The sequence below is a fragment of the Oncorhynchus masou genome, chromosome 22 (genome assembly GCF_036934945.1).
Source record: "Oncorhynchus masou masou isolate Uvic2021 chromosome 22, UVic_Omas_1.1, whole genome shotgun sequence".
Taxonomy (NCBI): Eukaryota; Metazoa; Chordata; class Actinopteri; order Salmoniformes; family Salmonidae; genus Oncorhynchus; species Oncorhynchus masou.
Genome location: NC_088233.1, coordinates 56,917,795 through 56,932,541, shown reverse-complemented (window position 1 = coordinate 56,932,541; position 14,747 = coordinate 56,917,795). Strand labels below are relative to the sequence as shown.

Below are 14,747 nucleotides of genomic sequence, written 5' to 3'. Positions count from 1 at the left end.
AGGACAGACTTCTTTTTTGACATATGGCTTAGGCCTACACAAAGCAAACTCTTAATGTAGACCTGGGTATTCTTCCTTAGGGTACATTAAGGAAAAACAAACAGTCCCGTTTTCTTCCATTTTGTGCCTACTGAACAAGACCCCGCACATATAAGGAACTACTGGCCCCACTCATTTACATTACAATGCTAACAGTCTCACATGATAAAAACCTGGGTGTTTATGACCTTGCATAGGCTAGTTTGAATACACTACATTAAGCCACCATTTCACCAGTAGTGGTCCAAACACAATGGTCCTTAGAGTGCATTGCAGTCAGTGTTCGCCAAAACCCCAGCTTCTTATGTTTTACTTTAGTTTATTCAGTAAATATTTTCTTCACTCTTTCATGAACTGCATTATTGGTTAAGGGCTTGTAAGTAAGCATTTCACGGTAAGGTCTCCACTTGTTGTACTCGGCGCATGTGACAAATACAATTGTATTTATCTCCAAATCAACATGGATCTCTTTCAGGGAGGGGAAGACAGGGACTGAAACGTCTTCGGGCTAGAATAGTAGAGCAGTCCAAGTCAAGGGACAATGTCAATTCAGAAAAAGAAAAAAGTGTGAACAAACACATTTAGGGTAATTAATTTATGGGGACCCAGAACAGTCTCCTTCGAGATGCAACACACAGATGCGCCTCCGTTTCCATTCCTCCTTCCGCTAATCCCTCCATCCTGTGTGTGTGCCAGAGGTTAGTGAAGCAGAGTAGAGTGGAATTAGGAGAGGAGAGAAAGAGAAGCGAGGCAGAGAAAGAGGGGTTAGAGAAGGAGAGAGAGGGCACTTGAGAAGACGAGGGAGAGAAAAGTGTGTGATTGTGTGAGCGAGAGGATTTCCTAGAAAGCGGAGGGAGAGAAAGTGTGTGAGTGGAGAGGGGGGGATAGAGTCCTCTCAGGGTCATTAGAGCGAGAACACTGATCCTGATTAAAGAGAGGAACATTCTCTTAATCCCTGCTGTCACACACTCCAATTATCCTCCTGCCACACACGCACACACTCACCCACTCAGAGCGGCAAGGAATTCAATCAAGCAACAGCGCCCCCTCTGATAGACAAGATAAAACAACAAACTCATGTGAGTGCAGCGATAAAGGTAGACGATAGGAAGAGTCAACACTCCACAAACCAAACTGACAAAAGGGTGCAGTGACTCAGAGCTCAAGCCGACTGCTCAAGTAATGCAGTCCTCACGACAACATCGCCGGAGACTCCAGAAACAGAAGGAGCCTTTCACACCTTTCTTCACCACTCCCAGGAAAGAACAAATACCTGTCTTGAGGCAGCTGTCAAGGCTGAATGCATCATCACCTCAGATGCTGCGATATTTATACACAAACACACGGCATTCCTCCACAGTAACACTATCCCACGGATGACGGAAGCTTTCCACCCAGGCAAAAGAGAAGGGCATCAGATAACGTCGGGATGGTCGGAGTATGTGAAGCAGGTTGGAGACGTTGGGGACATTGGCATGCCAGGCTTTTTATGGATCAAAAAAGGGCTGAGGAGGTGGGTGTGGCAAAAGGGGAGTGGCAGGGGCATGGCAATGGCCACTGTGGGCCCGGCAGCACGGCTGAATATTAGAGACTATTTTAGAGGCCCTCATCTTGGTGGTGTAAAGACATTTTTTCATGTTTAAGCCTATTTACTGCAATTCTACAAATTTCTTCATGGAGCTGAGAGAAAATGTTGCCATTTGAAAGCAAATTCTCTCAGATTCTACATACTCTGCCATGGAGCTGAAAGCAGTTTTAAAGCTAATTTCCTGCAATTCTAGGCACTGTTTGGACTTAGGCGTCCCAAAAAATGCTTAGGCTGCCCGCCCAAGGATTTTTTTATATCCCTGTGTTAGGCCTCGGGGGGATTAAAAAAGTTGTATTGTTTCGTATTGTTTTGGCCATAAATCTGATATTAAAGTTGAGTCAACGGGAAATGGAGGCGAGTGTAATCGATGCAGCTTCCTGTGAGAGAACAGAAGGGAACATTGTGAACTTTGGGTCTTTGTCTCATGGTCTTTGTTTCCTACTAGAGTAACATATTTTGGTGGATAGATAACAGTTCAGCTATATCAAATATGGCAGTGGAATTTTGCTCTGCCCTGAGTACCTCTGAAATACCCCCTCATGTGCATTTCATCGGTAGGCCTATGATCTCATGAGTCTTCAAGTACCCCCTGTGGAAAGGCCTTGTACCCCTGGTTGGGAACCACTGAGTTAGGGGATTAGTCTTAGATGGGGAGGTAGGGATGCAAAACTCCTGGTAATTTCCCAAACTTTTCAGAAAATGTTCAGAGACTTTAGTTTGGAGAAATGTGAATGTGAGATGGAGATTGTCTACCGTAACTGCGTCGAGAGGTCACATGTTGCCAACACATGAAATTCAGCAATTACATTTATACAAACAAGTTATGTTTTCTATTGGATACTTTATTTTTAGTAAATATGGTAAGCTGCTAGCATTGTGATAACTGGTCTAATTTATGAACGAAGCCAGAGAGTGGATATGTCCATTTCATACAACTACACCAGCATCCCGGAGTCACCTCTTCACTGTTGACACTGTTGACATTGGTGTTTTGCGGGTACTATTTAATGAAGCTGCCAGTTGAGGACTTGTGAGGTGTCCATTTCTCAAACTAGACACTCTAATGTACTTGTCCTCTTGCTCAGTTGTGCACCGGGGCCTCCCACTCCTCCTTCTATTCTGGTTAGTCAGTTTGCACTGTTCTGTGAAGGGAGTATTACACAGCATTGTACGAGATCGGCAGTTTCATGGCAATTTCTCACATTGTATAGCCTTCATTTCTCAGAACAAGAATAGACTGAAGATTTTCTGAAGAAAGGTCTTTGTTTCTGGCCATTTTGAGCCTGTAAATCGAACCAACAAATGCTGATACTCCAGATACTCAACTCGTCTAAAGGCCAGTTTTATTGCTTCTTTAATCAACGCGACAGTTTTCAACTGTGCTAACATAATTGCAAAAGGGGTTTCTAATGATCAAATAGCCTTTTAAAATGATACACTTGGATTAGCTAACACAACGTGCCATTGGAACACAGGAGTGATGGTTGCTGATAATGTGCCTCTGTACGCCTATGTAGCAGATTTTAGCTACAATAGTAATTTACAACATTAATGTCTACACCTTATTTCTGACAATTTTTATGTTATTTTAAAAAGGAGAGAAAATGTGCTGTTCTTTAAAAAACAAGGATATTTCTAAGTGACCCCAAACTTTTGAACGGTAGTGTACATATCACCTCAAATACCTTGTACCTCTGCACACTGATTATGTACTGGTACTTCTTGTACATAGGCTCTTTTTTTGTTTACCGTATCCTTTTTTTATTTAGCTTGTGAAAGGCTACCCGAAACGTTTGACGAAAGTTATACAATTTAAAAGACAATGCTACGAAATACTAATTGAGTGTATGTAAAAACTTCTGCTCCACTGGGAATGTAATGAAATAAATAAAAGCTGAAATAAATCACTCTATTATTCAGACATTTCACATTCTTAAAATAAAAGTGGTGATCTAACTGACCTAAGACAGGGACATTTTACTAGGACTAAATGTCAGGAATTGTGAAAACTGAGTCTAAATGTATTTGGCTAAGTTGTATGTAAACTTCCAACTTCAACTGTATATAATTGGTCCACGGTTCCGGCCTTTATCCTGTCTGGGAACGGGATTCCGCTATCAAAACCCCTCGCCAACAACCAGTGAAATTGCAGGGCTCCAAATTTAAACAGAAATCGAATAATTCAAATACAAGTATTAGGCACCATTTTAAAGATAAACTTCTCGTTAATCCAACCACAGTGTCCGATTTCAACAAGGCTTTACAGTGAAAGCAAACCAAATGATTATGTTAGGTCACCACCAAGTCACAGGAAAACACAGCTATTTTTCCAGCCAGAGAGGAGTCAAAAATCAGAAAAAGAGCTAAAATTAAATCACTAACCTTTGATGATCTTCATCAAATGACACTCATAGGACTTCATGTTACACAATACATGTGTGTTTTGTTCGATAAAGTGCATATTTATACCCAAAAATATAATTTTACATTGGCGTGTTATGTTCAGTAGTTCCAAAACATGCAGTGATTTTGCAGAGAGCCACATCAATTTACAGAAATACTCATAATAAACATTGATTAAAGATACAACTATTATACATGGAACTTTAGATAAAATTCTCCTTAATGCAACCGCTGTGTCAGATTTCAAAAAACTTTACGGAAAAAGCATATCATGCAATAATCTGAGTACGGCACTCAGAGACCAAAACAGCCAAGCAACTATCCGACCATGTTGTGGAGTCAACATTAGTCAGAAATAGCATTATAAATATTCCCATACCTTTGATGATCTTCATCAGAATGCACTCCCAGGAATCCCAGTTCCACAATAAATGTTTGATTTGTTCGCTAAAGTTTATAATTTATGACCAAATAACTCCTTTTGTTAGGGCGTTTGGTAAGCAAATCCAAACACGCGTGCAAGTCCAGCCGAAAGGTCAGACGAAAAGTTCAAAAAGTTATATTACAGGTCGTAGAAACATGTCAAACGATGTATAGAATCAATCTTTCGGATGTTTTTAACATAAATCTTCAATAATGTTCCAACCGGAGAATTACTTTGTAGAAAAGCAATGGAACGCGAGGAAACTCACATGACCACGTATCGCGAGCTCGTAGCAATCTGCCAGACATCTGGCTCAATCCCCTCTCATTCAGCCCCCCTTCACAGTAGAAGGTTCAAAAGACTGTTGACATCTAGTGGAATTCTTAGGAGGTGCAAAATGACCCCACAGACACTGTATATTGGAATGGCAAAGAGTTGATAAACTACAAAATCTCATATTTCCCACTTCCTGGTTGGATTTTTCTTAGGTTTGCGCCTACCATATGATTTCTGTTATAATCACAGACATCATTCAAACAGTTTTAGAAACTTCAAGAGTGTTTTCTGTCCAATACTACTAATAATATGCATATATTAGCATCTGGGACTGAGTAGCAGGCAGTTTACTCTGGGCACGCTTTTCATCCAAGTGAAAATGCTGCCCCCTAGCCCAAACAGGTTATTTCACTCTCAGAAAACAGGAAGGCGCTTGGTCGGAAATCAAAGGATACCGGTTAAGGTATGAAACCCTAAACTACATCCCTCAGGTAATTCTACTGTACACATTTTCTTTCTGTCTCCATCTATCTAGTTATCCATCTCTCTCTTGTTTTCTACTGGTTACTACTGTGGGGATGTTTTTCAGCGGCAGGGACTGGGAGATAAGTCAGGATGTAGGCAAAGATGAACGGAGCACAGTACAGAGAGATCTTTGATGAAAACCTGCTCCAGAACGCCCGGGACCTCAGACTGGGGCGAAGGTTCACCTTCCAACAGGACAGCGACCATAAAGTACACAGCCAAGACAAGACTGGCTTCGGGAGCAACGCTCCCCATCGAACGTGACAGAACTTGAGAGGACCTGCAGAGAAGAATGGGAGAAACTCCCCAAATACAGGTGTGCCAAGCTTGTAGCATCATACCCAACAAGACTCAATACTGTAATTGAAGGTGCTTCAACAAAGTACTGTTTAAAGGGACTGAATTAGACCAATTATGGTTTTTCAACGCCGATACCGATGCCGATTATTGGAGGACCCAAAAGCCCGATACCGATTAATCAGACAATTTTATATTTATTTGTAAAAATGACAATTACAACAATACTGAATGAACACTTATTTTAACTTAACATAATACATCAATAAAATAAATTTTGCCTCAAGTAAATAATGAAACATGTTCAATTTGGTTTAAATAATGCAAAAACAAAGTGTTGGAGAAGAAAGTAAAAGTGCAATACGTGCTATGTCAGAAAGCTAACGTTTCAGTTCCTTGCTCAGAACATGAGAACATATGAAAGCTGGTGGTTCCTTTTAACATGAGTCTTCAATATTCCCAGGTAAGAAGTTTTAAGTTGTAGTTATTATAGGACTATTTCCCTCTATACCATTTGTATTTCATTAACCTCTGACTATTGGAAGTTCTTATAAGCACTTTAGTATTGCCAGTGTAACAGTATAGCTTCCGTCCCTCTCCTCGCTCCTCCCTGGGCTCGAACCAGCAGCACAACAACTACTAGAAGGCTCAGAGTGACGTTTGAAACGCTATTAGCATGCACCCCGCTAACTAGCTAGCCATTTCACTTCGGTTACACCAGCCTCATCTCGGGAGTTGATAGGCTTGAAGTCATTAACAGTGCAATACTTGGACGCACAACGAAGAGCTTCTGGCAAAACTCACAAATGTGCTGATTGAATGAATGTTTACGCGCCTGCTTCTGCCTACCATCGCTCAGTCAGATACTTGTATGCTCAGTCAGATTATATGCAACGCAGGACACGCTAGATAATATCTAGTAATATCATCAACCATGTGTAGTTAACTAGAGATTGTGAGTGATTGTTTTTTATAAGATAAGTTTAATGCTAGCTAGCAACTTACCTTGGCTTACTGCATTCGCGTAACAGGCAGTCTCCTTGTGGAGTGCAACGAGAGAGAGGCAGGTTGTTATTGCGTTGGACTAGTTAACTGTAAGGTTGCAAGATTGGATCCCCCGAGCTGACAAGGTGAAAAACTGTCGTTTTGCCCCTGAACAAGGCAGTTAACCCATCGTTCCAAGGGCCGTCATTGAAAATAAGAATGTGTTCTTAACCTTTTGTGACTCGTGGGCAGTATTTTCATTTTTGGAAAAATAACGTTCCCGTAGTAAACGGGATATTTTGTCAGGACAAGATGCTAGAATATGCATATAATTGACAGCTTAGGATAGAAAACACTCTAAAGTTTCCAAAACTATAAAAATATTGTCTGTGAGTATAACAGAACTGATATTGCAGGCGAAAGCCTGAGAAAAATCCAATCCGGAAGTGCCTCATCTTTTGAAAGCTCTGCATTCCAATGCGTCCCTATTGAGCAGTGAATGGGCTATCAACCAGATTACTTTTTCTCCGTATTCACCAAGGTGTCTACAGCATTGTGACGTAGTTTTACGCATTTATGTTGAAGAATACCCTTAAGTGGCTACATTGCACAAGTGGTCACTTGATGGCTCTCGGAGTGATTCTCGCGTAAAATACAGAGGTAGCCATTATTCCAATTGGTCCTACTGAAAAACCAATTGTCCCGGTGGATATATTATCGAATAGATATTTGAAAAACACCTTGAGGATAAACAACGTTTGCCATGTTTCTGTCGATATTATGGAGCTAATTTTGAATATTTTTCGGCGTTTTCGTGACTGCAATTTCCGGGCGATTTCTCAGCCAAAGTGAAGAACAAATGGAGCTACTTCGCCTACAAAAATAATATTTTTGGAAAAAAGGAACATTGGCTATCTAACTGGGAGTCTCGTGAGTGAAAACATCCGAAGCTCATCAAAGGTAAACGATTTAATTTGATTGTTTTTCTAATTTCCGTGACCAAGTTACCTGCTGCTAGCTGGACAAAATGCTATGCTAGGCTATCGATAAACTTACACAAATGCTTGTCTAGCTTTGGCTGTAAAGCATATTTTGACAATCTGAGATGACAGGGTGATTAACAAAAGGCTAAGCTGTGTCTCAATATATTTCACTTGTGATTTTCATGAATAGGAATATTTTCTAGGAATATTTATGTCCGTTACGTTATGCTAATTAGTGTCAGTCGATGATTACGCTCCCGGACCCGGGATGGAAGTTAGAGGTTAACTGACTTGCCTAGTTAATTAAAAGGTATAAAAAATATATATAATAATAATTTTTTTTAAATGTAAAAAATAAATAAATAAATTCGACGCCCAAAAACATCGATTTCCGATTGTTATGAAAACTTGAAATCGGCCCTAATTTAAACCGGCCATTCCGATTAATCGGTCGACCTCCAGTCTGAATACTTATGTAAATGTGATATTTTATAAATTAGCTAAAAGGTCATGTGTGTAGATTGATGAGGGAAAAAACTAATTTTAATCAATTTTAGAAAAAGGCTGTAAACTAACAAAATGTGGATAAAGTAAAGCGGTCTGAATGAGAGGTTGACCGATTAATTAGGGCCCATTTCAAGTTTTCATAACACTCGGTAATCAGCATTTTTGTACGCCAATTATATTGCAATCCACGAGGAGACTGCGTGGCAGGCTGACCACCTGTTATGAGAGTGCGGCAAGGAGCAGGGTAAGTTGCAAGCTAGCATTAAACTTATCTTATAAAAAAATCTATCACTCTTAACATAATTACTAGTTAACTACACATGGTTGATGATATTGGGGCGGCAGGGTAGCCTAGTGGTTAGAGCGTTGGGCTAGTAACCGGAAGGCTGCGAGTTCAAACCCCCGAGCTGACAAGGTACAAATCTGTCGTTCTGCCCCTGAACAGGCAGTTAACCCACTGTTCCCAGGCCGTCATTGAAAATAAGAATTTGTTCTTAACTGACTTGCCTGGTTAAATAAAGGTAAAAAAAAATAAAAAAATATTACTAGTTTAACTAGCTTGTCCTGCGTTGCATACAATCAATGTGCCAGTTAATTCATCATTGAATCACAGCCTACTTCGCCAAACAACTGATGATTTAACAAAAGCGCATTCGTGAAAAAATAACAATTGTAGTGCCAACGTCACAAGTTAACCATAAACATCAATGTCTTTCTTAAAATAAATACACACGTATATATTTTTTAACCTGCATATTTAGTTAAAATAAATTAATGTTAGCAGGCAATATTATCTCAATAATCAATATCTCTTGCGTTCAGTGCAAGCAGAGTCAGGGTACATGCAGCAGTTTGGGCCGCCTGGCTCGTTGCGAACTGTGTGAAGACAATTTCTTCCTAACGAAAACCGTAATTAATTTGCCAGAAGTTTACGTTATTATGACATAACATTGAAGGTTGTGCAATGCAAAAGCAGTATTTCGTTCAATAAAATACAGACCGGTCCCGTTTTTCACTAAATGAATAAACGTTTTGTTTTCGAAATGATAGGTCATTAATATGGTCAAACTAAGGCTTGTATTTCTGTGTGTTTATTATATTATAATTAAGTCTATGATTTGATATTTGATAGACTGCTCTGACTGAGCTGTGGGAGGCAGCAGAAGGCTCATAGGCATTCATTCAAACAGCACTTTACTGCGTTTGTCAGCAGCTCTTTGCAATGCTTGAAGCACAGCGCTGTTTATGACTTCAAGCCTATCAACTCCCGAGATTAGGCTGGCAATACTATAGTGCCTATAAGAACATCCAATAGTCAAAGGTAAATTAAATACAAATGGTATAGAGAGAAATAGGCATATATTAACTACAACCTAAAACTTCTAACCTGGGAATATTGAAGACTCATGTTAAAAGGAACCACCAGCTTTCATATGTTCTCAGCAAGGAACTTAAACGTTAGCTTTTTTACATGGCACACTTTTACTTTCTTCTCCAACACTGTGTTTTTTGCATTATTTAAACCAAATTGAACATGTTTCATTATTTATTTGAGACCAAATTGATTTTATCTATGTATTAGATTAAGTTCAAATAAAAAAGTGTTCAATTCAGTATTGTTGTAAATGCCATTATTACAAATAAACAAATGTATTAAAAAATGTATATAAAAGAGAAAAATAAAAAATAAATAAATCAGCTTTTTTTGGTCCTCCAATAAATCGATATCAGCGTTGAACAATCATAATCGATCGCCCTCTAGTCTGAATACTTTCCGAAGGCACTGTACATTGTATAATTTACTAATGGTCCTTAACTAGCCCCATAGGGATATTGAATATCAAACCAAATTGAACACGGGCATTACAATCGGGTCAAGTGCAGCTGAGATCTGAATGATTACTTGGGTGCTGTAAGATGTGGGCATGTGGGTCGGATTAAAATAAACCCAACCCAAGGAAAACTGTTACGGTATCACTTCATTCCGCGATACCATTTTTCTATCATCTCGCAAATCTTCGTTTTGGACGAGACGGACATTGTGACTAAAATGATCCTATTTACACTTTGTAGTCAATTTTGACACTAATAAATGTGTAGGCCATTTTCAAAACGAGAAATTGCTTCATATGAGAAGTTTCTGTTTAAAGGGGCAGTTGAACATTTGTCTCACTAAGTGAATCAAATATCTGAGGGTACATTGTGCTTGACGAAGCATGGATCACCCCAAAAACCTTTTATTCATGAACTTTGTCATTATTTATCATTAAAACACTATTACTCAAAATACTTTAATTGTGCTCAAAAATGTATTTTTGTAAATGTGCTCCTTGTGCCCTGCACACACACACAAAGTCTTAACCGTGACAAAGACCAACACAATAAACAGGAGGGTTTGTACAGAGGGAAGACATGAAACCTGAGATGAGGAGAGAAAGTTAACAGTTGATAGATGGCATTAGGGATGTCCTGCTTGAGGAGAAAGGCAGCAGTTCACACTTCATGCTATTATATAAAAGGTAAGAGGGTAACAAGGTCTCCACACACACACACACACACACACACAGAGAGAGATGTGGAAAACAACAGTTTGAAATATTATGCGGAGTCATCATTTAGGAGGATACATGAAACAGCGAAGGCGTGGCACAAAATGATTTGTAGTGACATTTCCTACAGAGAAAACTGCAAATAAGCTATGAGAGAAGTCATGAAGTCTGCAGACAGGATGAAAGGCAGTGGCACTACAAAACCTTTTTTGGGAGCGCAAAGCAGCCAATTGAGGTGGATTTAATGAAGAAGTCCACCTGCATTATCTATAGTTTAATATACATAAACTACTACGCTCAATCGTTTAACTTTCAGTGTTTGTCACTACATTACTACATCATTCAGCTATTTGATTTAGAATTTTAGGACCCTTTTAGGTATAAAAAAATATTTTTGAATTATTATTTGATAAAATATTAATTTTGCCCATTACTACTAAAGCCCATAGAAACACATGAAAAACAAATGGTAAATGGCAAAAAGGACAGTCCAAAAATAAGTGTCTGTCCTAAATAAGTGTCTGTCCTAAATATAGGAGAATGGTGCAATGAGACCGTTCCAATGCAACAACAAAAAAACAGATTTCTAGCTTAAACTGATAGATTTTGATAGGGATTGTTATGTAATTTAGATTGATGCTCAGGTAGTTCTATTAAGATTAAATACCATAAACTAAATGTGATTTTTGTCTTTCTGAGAGACTCTGGATGGTGGAACCAAAGAGATGAAGCAGAGCATGTAACCATGGCAACCTCCTGGCAAAAAAACAACACTATTATTTTATTTCAACAGGTAGAATACATGATCCCAAGTTCACAGAATTAATGAATACAACGTAGAGATCCTATAAAATTACTAGAGGGGGTATGTCATAAACCCTCAAAGTTCCAGAATTAGGTGAAAATGGCAGCCATATTGGTCAGGGAGAAACCAGTGTAATTGGCATGAATGGCAGTGCAGGCATATTCCGATCAGAAATTGTGCAGTAAAATTGTCAACTTAAAATATTGTCATAATTATAAATACAGTTTATACAGGTTTTATAACAATGTTCTGTATAAACCTCTAAAATAGTGAATATGTAAACTGACCACAAATGTTAAAACTGTTGCTTTGGAAAGCGGTGAATGCTATGATCACATACAATATCAGTACAACTTGTCTAAGTCCTATCATCAACTGATTTCAGCCAGTTTATGGCTGTGGATTGACTGCATTGTTTGAATGGAATTCTGGCATATTGGCAGTTAATTTGAAACATTTATGGAATAATTCCTCTAAAACTGTCTGGCTGGCTAGCTAACAGACATACGGTGCAGATACATACTTCAAATTCCTTATTTTACACAATATCTTATCACAGTACTGGCAAACCATAGTTGACCAACTCCCTGACCAAAATTGCTGACCTTTATCCTATCATAAGAAGGTTCATGTCCATTATAGTATTCTAATTCCTAATTATACGGAACACATATTGTATTGTCTATGTTGTGAGCAACAGACATTTATCTCAACCCCCCCACCCCTCCCCAAAGAAACACTCACATTGAACTGCACAAGACAAGAGTCCACTGTGTGTGTGTGTGTGTGTGTGTGTGTGTGTGTGTGTGTGTGTGTGTGTGTGTGTGTGTGTGTGTGTATCCTGAAATCTGAAGCCAGTCACTGTTGTCTTACACAAGAATGTGTATGCAACGATGGCGCTGGAGAAAAGGAAGAGATACTTGAAGACCACAAAATGACTCAACGAACACTCAAAATGACAAGAGAAACCAAACGACCTCAGCACTAAGGAAGCGAGAGAGAAACACTCCCCGGTTGTTTTGAGCCAGTGAAAGTGCCAAGGAAGGATTAGGAGACGGCTGTGTAGTTTGAGAAACGTTTGCAGAGCATTTGGGAAGTGTATAATAATAAAGCGAGGAGCAGAGAGAACGAGTTGAGTTCCGTCCTGTGAGTCCACAGAATAAAATAGGACCTCTATGGGTGTGTGTTGATTTCAGGCCCCAGGTGCTTGGCAGACAAAGCAAACCTTGTGTTCGTCCTGAGAAAAACTAAATTAAAGCACCCAAGAAAGGCTCATTACAAAACCGCTACTACCTACAGCCACAATCACAATCAACACTTTATTGTAGTGATGGCACAGTAGTCACAGGGTTTCCGTTAGAAGGTAATTGCCGGCTTTCGGCTGGTAAAAAAAGTAAAAGCTGAAAATGCGAAATAATGCATTTTAGCCTAATAATGAAATACCAGTTGATGTAGTGCAAGAGCTGCCAAAAACAGCTAAAACAGGTGTTTGTTTCTGCTGGAGTGAAACGTGCTTTAATAAGCACATACAGTGTGCAACATTTTTTAAAGAAATCGCATGTAAACAATAAAATAAAATAAACAAATGGCCACAATTATAAAAGGAAACATTTAATTGTTTGAATCCAGAACGTTTTACTGCATGTCTTACCTTGCTTCAAAGTAGCCTAGCCAAAATCCAAACGTGCAGGTTTTTATTTTCGAAAAACGTACATATGCCATTGAAACCATTAGCCGTTTTCTCTCATGTTCTATTGGTTTTCAAATAAACTTTCTTTAATTGTCCAGTAGCCAAAAGCACATTCCTAGTCATTTTAGCAACCCGCCATGCTAGTTGTTGTATATTTACATGTCCCCTCAAAATTTTGAATGGACATTTTCATCTCTGTCACATGAAACCGCTCACAAAGATATTTCCACACTAATTCGATTATGAAACAAACATTCGCGCGTAGCCTACCGCCTTGTGCGCATTGCTGCACTTATAACTTCAAGAATAGTTTACCCCTAAAAAATAAATATTGTTTAGCACCATTTTAACATTCTGATCTGTTGCATGAGCCTCATTGCTTTTTTAAATGTTGGATGTAGGCATGTTGTATGAATTTTGTATCCATCATCCCACAACTGTCCCAGGGTCTGTTTGGAATAGGCTACTTCTTTCTTGCACAGAACGACAAGCTGACCAATAGAATAGGTCAACTTTTCTATATTGTGAAAGTAGATTGACATAGACATGTTATATGACTGGAAACCTCAGCAGAATATTTTTTTAATACAACAAAAATGACAGGGTAGCCAACTCTGCTGACACTGACAAACATATCAATAAAAACTATTTTGTGTGATCATTTATTAGGCCTTGGAAAAAGGGGAGACAAATACAACGACGGTAATCTAACCCGGAATCAAATCGTTATTTGTCACATGCAACGAATACAACAGGTGTAGAGACCATACAGTGAAATGATTACTTACAAGCCCTTAATCAACAATGCAGATAAGAAAAATACCTAGAAAAAATAAGAAATAAACAAAATAACAAATAATTAAAGAGCAGCAGTAAAATAGCAATAGCGAGACTATATACAGGTGGTAGCGGTACAGAGTCAATGTGTGGAGGTACTGGTTAGTCGATTTAATATATGTGGGTAGAGTTATTAAAGTAACTTATGCATAGATAACAGAGATTATCAGCGGTGTAAAGGGGGGGGGGGCAGAGGGCAATGCAAGCAGTCTGGGTAGCCATTTGATTAGATGTTCAGCAGTCTTATGGCTTGGGGGTAGAAGCCTCTTGGACCTAGACTTGGCGCTCCAGTACCGCTTGCCATGCGGAAGCAGAGAGAACAGTCTTTGCCAATTTTTTGGGTTATTCCACTGACACTGCCTGGTATAGAGGTCCTGGATGGCAGAAAGCTTGGCCACAGTGATCTACTGGGCCGTACACGCTACCCTCTGTAGTGCCTTGCGGTCGGAGGCTGAGCAGTTTCCATACCTCGATGTTGCAGCTGTAAAACCTTTTGAGGATCTGAGGTTTGGAACATGATAGTTTGTTGGTGATGTGGACACAAAGGAACTTGAAGTTCTCAACCTGCTCCACTACAGCCCCATCGATGAGAATGGGGCGTGCTCGGTCCTCCTTTTCCTGTAGTCCACAATCATCTCCTTAGTCTTGACCACGTTGAGGGAGAGGTTGTTGTCCTGACACCACACGGCCAGGTCTCTGTCTCGTCGTTGTCAACAGCTTACCACTGTTGTGTCATCGGCAAACTTTAAAAAAAGATTTTACCTTTATTTAACTAGGCAAGTCAGTTAAGAACAAATTCTTCTTTTCAATGAAGGCCTAAGAACAGTGGGTTAACCTCTT

General features: G+C 39.3%; 1 protein-coding gene across 1 annotated transcript in view; it reads right to left on the bottom strand.

The window, feature by feature from the left end:
- Nucleotides 1-14,747, bottom strand: part of mrpl23 (mitochondrial ribosomal protein L23) — a 125,714-nt gene that overhangs the window by 69,904 nt on the left and 41,063 nt on the right. The window lies entirely within an intron of this gene.